Here is a 12,502-nt window from a genome sequence, read left to right as displayed (position 1 = left end):
CAGAAGCAGTCCGACCACTGGATTCTATTCTGGCAGTCGGAGGCATTGGGTTGAGGGACCAACTGCTGCTCTGCTGACGGGCTCAAGGAGCCCGTCGAGGCTGCGGTGGGACCGTATTCCTTACAATAGGGGCGGTGCCTGCTCAGGCACCACCATTTGGCTTACAATGTCCATTTCCCTCTGCCTTTTCATGGTGGTCTAAACGCCAAGAAATGGCAGACAGAAAGGGACATTGGGGGCCCCCAGTAGGGCCCCTGTTACCACTTGGTCTCTGCTATGGTGCCTCGGGGGCACATGTGGTGTGCCCCCCCAAACATCCATTCACCGTGTGCCAGGGCCGTAGCACAAGCTGCAATTGAAAATGGCATATTTCCGACTGCCATGTTGGCAGTCACATTGGAATGTGGCGGGGTGGAACCCCCGACTAGTAATCGAGTGGTTCCACTCCAACAGTGATGTACGGCATCGTAATGAGTCCCTTGGATATTACAAATATGTAATTACATTTTTGAAAAATTTATTTCAAGAATATAAGTAAGAAGATGTTTTTTTACATTTTCATTATTAACATATTCAATAATCAATGAATTGTAAATGAATAATAATGTTAGGACAAGCTTTGTAAAAGTCAATTTTTTATTCATACATGAGATACTTCTCTCATTAACTTTTATTCAAACAAAAATAAATAAGAACAACAAAACGGCTTCCCACAATAACAGCCTGTGTCTTTGTTGCCCATAACTTGCCTCCTAAACATAGTCCACAGGGTAACCTCCTAGGGAAGGGGCAACTATTGAGCATAGAGCAGGAACCTCAATGTTTTTTCATGGGAGGGGTGAGTTTAGGTTTGGAAGGGGTCAAGAACAGATAAAATTAAAATTGGAAGGAGGAGAAAAGGTAGGAAGGGTGGTAGAGGAATGGGTTTGGGAGGTAGAAGGAAGTGGAGTGGGTGATGTAGTTGTGCCTGTATGTTTGGCAGTTACATGTAAGTCTTGTGTTTGTTGTGTATGTTTGGATGTGTGTTCTTGGCTGGGATTTGAGATTCTGATGAGTGTGTTTTCTTTTGGTTGGTGTTGTTTTGTGTGTAGGCGTGTTTTTGTCTGAGCGTGTTGCTTTTGATGAGTGTGGGCTTCTTGTGGTTGTGCTGGTTGTGGGTGTGGTGGTGGTGCTTGTGAGTGTGCTTGTAAATGTAGTGCTTCTGGTGTGCTGGTGGTTGTGGGTGTGGTGGTGGAGCTTGTGGGTGTGCTCGTGGTGGTGGATGTAGTGGTGGTTGTGGTGGTTGTGGGTGTGGTGCTGGTTGTGTGTGTGTGGTGGTTGTGGGTATGGTGGTGGTTCTGGATGTTGTGCTTGTGGTGCCTGTGAGTGTAGTCTCAATAGTGTGTGTATGTTGTTTGTGTGTTTCTTTGTGTTTATGTGTGTGTGTGTGTGTGTGTGTGCCATTGTGCTGCTTATGACTGTTGCAGTGGGTGGCTGCAAAGAAGTGAGTGTGCTTGGTATTCGGGTAGAATTTTGGATTGGGGTTGAGGAAGGGACCTGAATTGGGACAGAAGGTTAGGCTGGTTGGTAGGCTGCTGTGAGTGAGGAGGCGACTATTGTGAATGGTATCCACTTGTTGCATTTGGCAGAATAGTCCATGCATGCCATTCACTATCACAGTCTGGACTACAGAGATACTGCGTAAGAGGTCAATAGCCTCCTCACTCAGCAAGGGCAGGGGGTGAGGTGAGGTGCCTGTGGGAAGGATAGCCCAGCCCTTTTAGGGGGGTGGGTTTGGTCAACTAAGGGGAGAGCAAGAGGGAGGGTGGAGATGTGTCTCTCAGTGGTGAACAAGGATGATGTTGGTACAGTTCCGGTAGGGTCCACCACCACTAGGGACTGATCACATGTGGAGAAGACGACGACGTGGTGTCCTTTGTTCCAGTCCTCTCATCCTCTGTGCCACTGTGTCCATCGGTGCCAGATGTTTCACCACCTGAAACACAGTGAAAAAAAGACATATACAATAGTTTTATTGTATTTGTGTAAACATAACTGATCTTGAAGTTTTTTCTCAAAACATTTTCAAAATGTACATATTTTACCTGCTTCAATCCTTTTGAAATTTGGTTTATGTAAATCTTCACCTCCTGCATGTGGATGGCATCTTCAGAAACCATTTGGTCACACTTTTGTAATTTCCTATTATTGATCCTACCTTTTTTTTAACTTTTTCAAAAACCATTAACAAATCTCTCCAGGAACTGTTTTACACTTCTAAATGGTTCTGTCTTATTGTTTTGACTAGTGAACTTATGTTGCAAAAAGTTTAAGAAGAAACAGTCATCCCTTTGTTCATTGTGTGTACAAGGCAAAGAAGGCAGAATTTAAATTTAATATTTAAAAAAATATATGAATCGTTTGTTAATATTTACTATAATGCTGTACCAATATTTATCTAAACTGAAAACCTGTTTACTATTTCGGGCCATGTCACAATGGTAAAACTGATGACTCCTCTTAAGTATTTTTAAAATGTAGAAAATTAAATTGTATTAATTCAGTACTTGAGTTGCTCATGAATGTATTATCCCTATGTATTACTTCTGCTGTTGAAGAAATCCCAATTTTTCTTATAATTTTTAGTTTCAAAACACTACAACCGCATAAGAAGACACATAGAGCTAGATACACTTCTAATCCACTTTAGTACAGATTAAAAAAATTAAAATGCTGATATAAAATATCTTGATTACTAGTGTAATCATTGAAAATTGTGAAAAATATTTTTTAAAAATTATTCTGCCTTTCATTTTATTCAGAAATTGGTACAACATTACAGTAAATGTTAAAAAACAATACTTTGTACATATTTAAAACAATTACATTTAAAATGCAATTCATAAATGAATTATTCACTTTGTTTCATTATGTTTAAAATTAGTAATTGTTTGCACTGCACTTGAGTTTTGTCGATGGGATACTACAAAATATATGTGACGGAACTTCCATATGATAAATACCAAGTGCATTTTAATATATTGCCCTTGGCATTTGTTGGACAAAATATGTGTTAGATTGTTGAAGGAATGTTCCAGGTCCAAAAAACATTAAATATCCAATTTCTGTTTATTATTGCTTTTTCATTTGGACATAACAAAGCACATGAACATGATGTTTATTGCTATGTCTTTCTCTGTCACTAATGTGTTCAGATTCCTGTCTGTTTGTTTAAAAATGATATGCCCACTGAATTAATTTTCCAACAAACAGACCAGCTTACATGCACACATGGGAATGAGTAAGATGTCATGAAAAATTGTCTTTTTTAACATGCATTACAATTTATCATAAAAAATACATTTTTATAATGTTTTCAATCAGAAGTTTACCCATTCAATCTTATATTTCCAGTCATTTTGGCTCACATGTTAAATATGTTTTGTTATTAATACTACCTCACAAATCAGAAGTTTGGAACATCGACTGTATCATAAGTGCTTTTCATGCTATGTCACTTGAACTAAGGGAAACATAACATCCTTGAAAATTGTGACACAAATAAAAGTTATGGCTTGTTTGTTACAACTCTCCCTCATAAATGTAAACAAAATCATGTGTAAATAATTTCAGGCAGGCATTGGTCTGCTCAAAACAGTCCTTTGTACGTGATCTAAAATATATTAATTATATATATATATATATATATATTCACTGAAAAAACCATAGGTTTCACACACGTTATAGTTAGGAATTAGCATTTAAAAAACCTTGCAAATTCACTGAAAAAACCATAGGTTTTACACATGTTATAGTTAGCGGAAATTTTACTGATAAAAAACCAATGAAATTCCCCCGTTATAGTTAGTGCAGGCAACTATAACTCACGCGACCGCAATCCTCTGCTGATGCTAATACTGTACTTAGACACTTATTTGCCCATGTCTTCTTCCATACATTTTTAGCTATACATATATTACAAATATTTTTTTTTCATAAAGACACATATGTCATCAGCAGAAGATTGCGGTCGCGTGAGTTATAGTTGCCTGCACTAACTATAACGGGGGAATTTCATTGGTTTTTTATCAGTAAAATTTCCGCTAACTATAACATGTGTAAAACCTATGGTTTTTTCAGTGAATTTGCAAGGTTTTTTAAATGCGAATTCCTAACTATAACGTGTGTGAAACCTATGGTTTTTTCAGTGAATTTGTACGGTTTTTTAAATGCTAAGTTACTTTACGCCATTCGTGGCGTGCGCGCCCACTTAACGCAGTTCGTTCCGTGCGCGCACGGTGCGCTTCGCGCACCGTGCGCGCACAGTAAGCACGCGGTGCGCGCACTTTACGCAGTTAGTGCCGTGCACGCACGGTGGGCACGCGGTGCGCTACGCGCACCGCGTGCCCACGTTACGCTAGATGGGCCATGTACGCACGATGCGCTTCGCGCACCGTGCGCACATGGAGGACGTATGATGCACTTCGTTTTGAAAGGTAATATTTTAATTTTTCGTAATTTTTATAAGCCATGCACAAATGGTGCCCTTCGGGCACCATTTGCACACGGGGTGGACAGAGTGTGGATAATTTATTTATTTTTTTTTTTTTTTTAAATATTATAGTTTATCTGATCTGTTATAAGCCATGCACAATTGGTGGCATTCGGCCACAAATTGCACACGGGGTGGGGAGAGTGTGGATAATTTTTTTTTTTATATAATTTTTTACCGTACGCGTACGGTAAGCGTAATCGGCGAAAATAGCGAAAAAAAAAAAAATCCGTTTTTGGCCTTGGGGGATCTTTGGGGACTCCCTCAACATGGCTATGTGTGTGGGAGCTGTCTAAACAGCCCCTTTACATGTTTTTGTGCTTTGTATTTTCATCATCACTCTCAGTGCGAGAGAGAAAATGGCGGCCGCCGCTTCCTGGTTTCGGCCGATTCGAATGTTTACTAAGATCTAAAAGCCAATCAGAATCGCGCTCGCGCACGCCACCGTACGCGTACGATAAGCGTACCGTAAGCGCACCGTAAGCTGGCTCAGATATATATATTGATTTAAAGGCTATTTTCTCAGAATCTACTGAACAGATTTACACCAAACCTACAAAAGGCACTTCCTTGACCTGAGGACTACCTCTCTGCCAAATTTCAAGTAATTCTGTTCAGCCGTTCGGGCTGTAGCCCTGTCTAAAGGTCCTATGGAAAAATGCATGGGAAAAACGTGTTTTGGGACCCCCTTTTTATCTCAGCCCCCGCTTGACGAATCCCCCCGAGACTTTCAGGGTAGGAGCGGAGCGTAGCGCCCCACCTATTTTGAAAAATTCGCGAGGATTCGTCGACCGGCGCCAAAGTTATTCAAAATAGAATGTTGCGGATTTCCTATGGAAACGTGGTCCTAACTATAACTACCTACTGGCGACCGCCAGTAGGTAATATATATATATATATATTCACTGAAAAAACTATAGGTTTCACACACGTTATAGTTACGAATTAGCATTTAAAAAACCTTGCAAATTCACTTAAAAAACCATAGGTTTCACACATGTTATAGTTAGCTGGACATTTCACTCGTAAAAAACCAATGAAATTCCCCCGTTATAGTTAGTGCAGGCAACTATAACTCACGCGACCGCAATCCTCTGCTGATGACGTCAGATATTACATCACTGTATTTAGACACTTATTTACCCATGTCTTCTTCCATTAATCTTTAGCTATACATATATTACAAATATTTATTTTTCATAAAGACACATATGTCATCAGTGATGTAATATCTGACGTCATCAGCAGAGGATTGCGGTCGCGTGAGTTATAGTTGCCTACACTAACTATAACGGGGGAATTTCATTGGTTTTTTACGAGTGAAATGTCCAGCTAACTATAACATGTGTGAAACCTATGGATTTTTAAGTGAATTTGCAAGGTTTTTTAAATGCTAATTCGTAACTATAACATGTGTGAAACGTATGGTTTTTTCAGTGAATTTGTACGTTTTTTTAAATACTAAGTTATGTATTTATTAATTTTTTTTTTTTAAGGTTTTTCACCGTGCGCGCCGACACTTCCTGGTTTTGACCGATTCGAATGTTTACCGACATCTAACAACCAATCAGAATTGCGCTCGCGCACGGCAGGGTGCGCGCACCGTGCGTATAGATATTGATATGCTTTTAAAGGCTATTTTCTCAGGAAATACTGAACAGATTTACACCAGACCTGCAAAAGGCACTTCCTTGACCTTATGGCTACCTCACTGCCAAATTTCACGTAATTCTGTTCAGCCGTTCGGGCTGTAGCTGCGACTAAAGGTCCTATGGAAAAATGCATGGGGAAAACGCGTTTTGGGACCCCCCCTTTTTCTCGGCCCCCGCTTGACGAATCACCCCGAGCCTTTCAGGGTAGGAGCTGAACGGAGCGCCCCATTTGTTTTGAAAATTTCGCGAGGATTCGTCAACCGGCGCCAAAGTTATTCAAAATAGAATTTTGAGATTTCCTATGGAAACTAGGTTGTAACTATAACTATCTACTGGCGACCGCCAGTAGATAATATATATATATATATATTCCTACAACCCCTCCTCTGCCACTCCAAGCCCACTAAATGTCACTGTAAGGGAAATCCTTGCCATCCTCCAAGACTACAACTCCACCCCAGCTATCCTTCATCCCTTAGATGCAAAGGCTGAACACGCCATCTGCATGGTCACTATCAACCCCAACAGACCAGCTACCCTCCGCAACAGAACTATGTTCAAGAGTAATCTAGCACCTGTTCGACTGTCCACCCAGACTCCCGAACCTCTTCCAAATCTTCTCTATCTGGTCTTTTAATTAATTGCCGGTCTGCAGCTAAGCATGCTGCGGATATTGCTGATCTTATCCCTCTCAAAAAGTTCGACTTAGCGATCCTCACGGAATCAAGGCTCAACGAATCCTCATCTCCATACCTGGACCTCCTTGTCCCTCCCAACTACAACATCACAAGGTTAGACAGACAATCTAACAAGAAAGGAGGAGGCATCGCCTGCATCTACCGCTCTAACCTTCTGGTCTCGGAACTTCTGGCGGACACCACCGAATCCCGCGAATACCCCACCCTCGCTATTATCAGCAACTCCACCCGCTGTGCAACCCGCACATCTTATACCAGCCCCCAGGCATGAACGACTCCTTCACTGACCATCTCCTGAAAATCATCACAGCTAGATGTTCCAATAATGCCAATGATATTTCCTAGGTGACTTTAACCTGCACTGGAACGATCCTAAGGATTCTCATATCAACGCCATCAAGGACCTCCTGGCCGATCAAGCCCTGACCCAAGCCTGCTCACTACCAACTCACGCAAAAGGGGCCACTCCGGATCGGATTATCTCCAAAGAATCAACAGTCAATATTATCTCTATAGACCCATGCGACTGGTCTGACCATCACGCCATCACCTTCCTCCTACCTGACACCCACAAGTCCGGGGCACCGCAACCGATGATTCTGAAACGCTGTGTCAGAGACACTCTGAATCTGGACTACAGGGAAATCGAGGCACGCTGCAAATCAGATCTCTCTCCCCACATATCACATCTGTTAGCGGCCTCAACGATCAATACTCTGCAACCATCTCGAACATCCTGGACGACCTTGCCCCTCTAAAGCTTAAAAGAACCCAAATCAAAGACAGAACCCCCTGGTTCACCGGATCCCTTAACAACGAGAGGAGAACCCTCCGACAAGTTGAAAGATCCTGGAGGCAACACCCCTCCACGGCACATCTAAAACTTCTCCGCCAGACCAGAAATACCTACAACAGGAACATACTCAAGTCAAAAAAAGAGTTTTTCAGATCTGCACTAGAGAAGTCCAAGAACAGACCGCACAATCTCTTCGAACTGGTCAAAAACCAATCCAATAAACTGGCCAAAACTTCAAAAGAAACCCCTAAGTCTCTTATATCCTCAGAGGAATTCTCCTCCTTCTTCGCTGATAAAATCTCAGCCCTTGGAAACGAACTCAAAGCCATCACATTCCCTCAAACACCTCTTGACCTGCTTCCTCCAGCCATGTCACCCCTACAGGCTTCACCCAAAAACCATGCTCACTGGTCTTACTTCAAACTCTACGACGACGACTCAGTGTCCAAAATCCTGTCCTCCCTAAAACCCAATAACCATTTTAATGACCCGCTCCCTTCCAACTGCCTAGCTGCCATCGCCCAATCCATTATTCCTAGCTGGACTACAATAATTAACACCTCTCTACGGCAGAGAACTTTGCCAGACCCTCTAAAAGCCGGTCAAGTCCTTCCCATTCTGAAAAAGCCGTCGCTGGATACAGCCTCCCCTGACAACTTCAGACCCATCTCCAACATTTCTCTCTTAGCCAAAGTGATGGAGAAATGTGTGCAGCAGCAGCTAAGTCAACACATCAACAACTTCCACCTACTCGACGACTTCCAATCTGGATTCAGACCAGGGTACAGTACTGAAACCACTATGCTCCACATCGTGGATGACACTCTCCAAGCTCTCGACCAAGGCAAAACTTGTCTCCTCATCGTCCTGGACCTATCCTCGGCCTTCGACACGGTCAACCATGTAAAACTACTCAAACGCCTCAACTCAGGATGGGCTTGGATGGCACTGTTCTAGAATGGTTCAGATCCTACCTCCAAAACCGGTCCCAGAGATTCCTCGTCAACGGCATCCTATCGTCACCATCCCCGGTCACGGTTGGAGTTCTGCAAGGTTCAACATTGTCCCCCACCCTCTTCAACCCTTACCTGGAACCGCTTACCGAAGTTCTACGCACTGCTAATATCTCCTATCATATGTACGCTGATGACACTCAGATCTACATCAAAACTTCATCTCTGGAAGACATCCTCTCCCTGAACGATGCTTTGGAACACACCGTCCAATGGCTCGCATCCGATCAACTCAAACTTAACGCAAAGAAAACTGAATTTCTCCTGATTGCCCCACCCAATACCAACCCTGAGATTAAATCATGAATGAAGGCTTTCACAGCCGTGAATTGCCCACCGACCATTGTGGACTTGGCCAAATCCCTGGGAATCACTCTCGATAGCAACCTGAACATGCGTGACCACAACAACTCAATGGCCAAATCAGCCAGATTCCACCTGAGCTACCTAAGGAAATTGAAACCCTTCCTCAACGCTCCCGACCTAAAAATGGCAGTTCAAGCACTTGTCATATCTCGACTGGAGTATGGCTGTTCTACCCTCTCGGGTCTACCCAAGGTCTCCCTGGCACCTCCAAAAGCCTGCCTCAATGCGGCCGCCAGACTACTCGCCGGCACGAGGAAATTCGACCATATTTGCCCGCACTTGAAAGCTCTCAACTGGCTCCCCTTGGAGGCAAGAATACAGCTCAAAGTAGCATGCATCACGCACAAAATTGTGACCTCCGGAGGAATCAGAAACTCCCGATCGGCCAGATACCTCCTGCTCCAACCCGCACGCTTTCTCCGGGGCTGCTCCTAGAATTTGGAACTCTCTCCCTCCTGATATCAGAAGAATCCCCTCTCTGTCCCGCTTCAAGAAAGGATGCCAAAACATTCCTTATGGGCAAATTTCTCACTTAAACGTGCCTCTATCTCCACTACAGCCTTGATCTACGGCCAGCTACTGCCTCCTTTTGGATTATCCACCTCACCCCTGCAGAAATGTGGGACCTGTCACGAACATTGATTAATGCAATCTATAATTATGTTATCTCATCTTGAGTACTTGGATATTTAATCTGTAAATACGTGCTCTATCTCCCTTATGTATCCTGCACCCTGCCCTCTTCTACTCGATCCGTATCTGGATGATGACATGCCTACTCTGTACATGCCTATGTTTCTCTGTAAAGCGCTCTGATACCTTAACGGGTCAAGTTTGCGCTCTATAAAACACATACATAAATAAATAATAAATGACTACATAAAATATTGGTATAATTTTTAAACAATTTCTTTAACAAAAAACACAGCATGATATACCTTGTGCAAAACTTACACCTTCAAGAACTCTTCTTGTGCATTAGTCATGTGTCACCCTCAATGGTGATTCCAAAATATTTTGTTGTAACAAAAAAAAGTTAAGTAAAATGAATAACACAAGATAACCTTACCCCCTTCAATGCTGCTGTCTGGCTTTTAACTGGGGATAGGCAACCACAAGTATGCAGGTCATCAGGTGGGTCAGGGTGTGGCGCACACACTTTGATTGTTGGACTGACCAAGCTAGACTGCTGACTTCCTGGTCCAGCGTTGTAGGTCTTTCACATCTCTTCCTGCAGTAGATGCTGTGCCGCTTGTAGACCCCCAGGATCCACTCCTTCTTGGCAATGGCCTTCCAGATGTCCTGCTTCTGACGGGCTTTGACCTTTATGGACACAAAAAAAAAGGAATTTATTGTGACTTTTTATTTTAGTTTTTTTGATGAAACACAATTTAGTGAAATCTATTACAAACCCTATTAAATATTCAAACAGCATAGCTTTTACTAATTTATGTATGGAAAGAAATTTTCTGTGTAGACCCTCGACAATAACCACCAAGTCTCAGAGGGTCACAGAAAGGCAGCACATTAACACCAGATCCAGGTAAGTTCAAGTTGTTCACTTCATTTTTATTTTGCTTTTTTCTTCATCATTTCTCCATAAGTTTTAAACATGCAAAATGCAGGGTGCGTCAGGAAACAAAAAAGGCAACCTATGCGTTTCAGCCAGAGGCCTTCGTCCGGGTCATGTGATAGTGGGTATAGGGTGTTTAAAAAGGGGTTGGTTTGACCCGCCCCCAATTAACAAAAAACAAGATCCCAAAATTTAAATGAAATGTGTCATTAAGGGAACAAAAAAAATGTTTTCATCAGATTTAGACTTGATCGTTTTAAACTGCATGAATTAATATATAGACTTTTAAAGTACTTTCAAAGTCAAAGAGGAATTGTAGATTCATGCAGCATTTGAATATATATTTTTGCAACAACAGTTTAAGAACACCCAGCAACTGCGTGGCCTCATATATAAATGTATCATCTACTTAGAATCCAGAACTTTATAAATTCATACGACATTTTAATATGTATGTGGATATAACAGCAGTTAAGGACACCCAGTAGTTGGATTGCTCTCATGATTAGCCTGTGTATATATATATAGTCTTCATGGGCTAAAACAGTGAGTAAGTGTCACGTCTGACACAAAACCATCATGACAAACAAGTTGATAAGTCATTTAAAATTAAGGTCGTTATTATTTAATCTTAGTAAAGTACCAGATTAGAGGGGGATGTAAAAGATAAAGATTGTTGTTATCTAGTCCTGGTAAAGTACCGAATTAGAGGGGAGATGTAGACCAATAATAGTTACAGATCCTGACCCTTTCCTATCATTAGGATTAGAGGGGGAGGTGTAAAAGATAAAGATCGTTATTAACTGGTCCTGGTAAAGTACCGGATTAGAGGGGAGATGTAGACCAATAATAGTTACGGATCCTGACCCTTTCCTATAATTAGGGAAAGAGAATCTATGTCTTCGGTAAAGTACCTCACTCTTCCCAGATTCTACTATATCCCACTGTTCTTATACTCCTTTTTGTAAGCCGCACATCCTCTTAAATTACCTCAGTCAATTAAACTAATAAATGACAATTTGTCAAAGATAGCCACAGACAGACCAGTCCTGGGAAATCCCCCAAATCTCTACTGGGTTTTACCTATTCTTCCGATCATTCAAAAAATGCATCCTGGTAAGGACATCATCAAGAGCCGAATACCTTGATTTTCCAGTGGACATCTCCCATATAGTGTAGCTGTTGCCCATACCACAATATTTATATAGGTTTAAGGCTTGATTTACAAAGATATATATAAAAATATATATATATATTTGCCACAAAAGCATTCTTAACTATGGGTCATTGTCTATACGACTATATTGTCCCAAATGTTCATCATAGGAAATTGTGCAGTTCAGCATCCGCATTCAGACCCCATGGTATCTCTGTTCCTTTTATGATGATCCATCTAGATTCTGCTTGTCTTAGTAAATGATCACGATCTCCACCCCTAATGTTCTGAGGGATGTGTTCCACTCCGTAGTATTTTAGATTACCAAAGTTGCCACCATGTACATTCCAGATATGTTTGGCGATTGCATAAGAAAAATCTTTGTTCATATAGCCCCTTAGATGTTGCGGAATGCACAGTTTTAATTTATTCACGGTGCTTCCTATGTATTCCTTAGCGCATTCACATTTTAAGGCATAGACCACGTGCGTGGTTTCACAGGTGATTCTTTCTTTGATGATCTTTTGTTTGCCAGACATGATGTCAGTTTTCTGTTGATTCATGCCATGACGGCATGCTTTACACTTTGAGCATTTGAAGAATCCTTTTGCTTTTAGCCATTGTGCTTTGCTGCCTCGTAGATCACTTCTTTGATGATGGCTATGTGTGAGAATATCTCCCAGAGAGGGTGCCTTCTTATATGTGATGTTAAGATGC

The 12,502-nt window shown here is 41.8% G+C and overlaps 1 long non-coding RNA gene across 1 annotated transcript in view; it reads right to left on the bottom strand.

The window, feature by feature from the left end:
* Positions 1–781: 781 nt before the first annotated feature.
* LOC146822859 (uncharacterized) overlaps positions 782–12,502 on the bottom strand; it is a 53,294-nt gene continuing 41,573 nt past the window's right edge. The window contains exons 2-3 of the long non-coding RNA XR_014961849.1: positions 10,126–10,379; positions 782–1,975 (exon numbers count right to left, since the gene is read on the bottom strand). This is a non-coding gene — a long non-coding RNA (uncharacterized LOC146822859). The remainder of the gene's footprint in view (positions 1,976–10,125; positions 10,380–12,502) is intronic.

This window comes from Triturus cristatus, chromosome 5_2, assembly GCF_964204655.1.
Source record: "Triturus cristatus chromosome 5_2, aTriCri1.1, whole genome shotgun sequence".
Lineage (NCBI taxonomy): Eukaryota > Metazoa > Chordata > Amphibia > Caudata > Salamandridae > Triturus > Triturus cristatus.
Note: the sequence above shows the minus strand (reverse complement) of the source record. Positions and strands in the feature narration are given on the sequence as shown.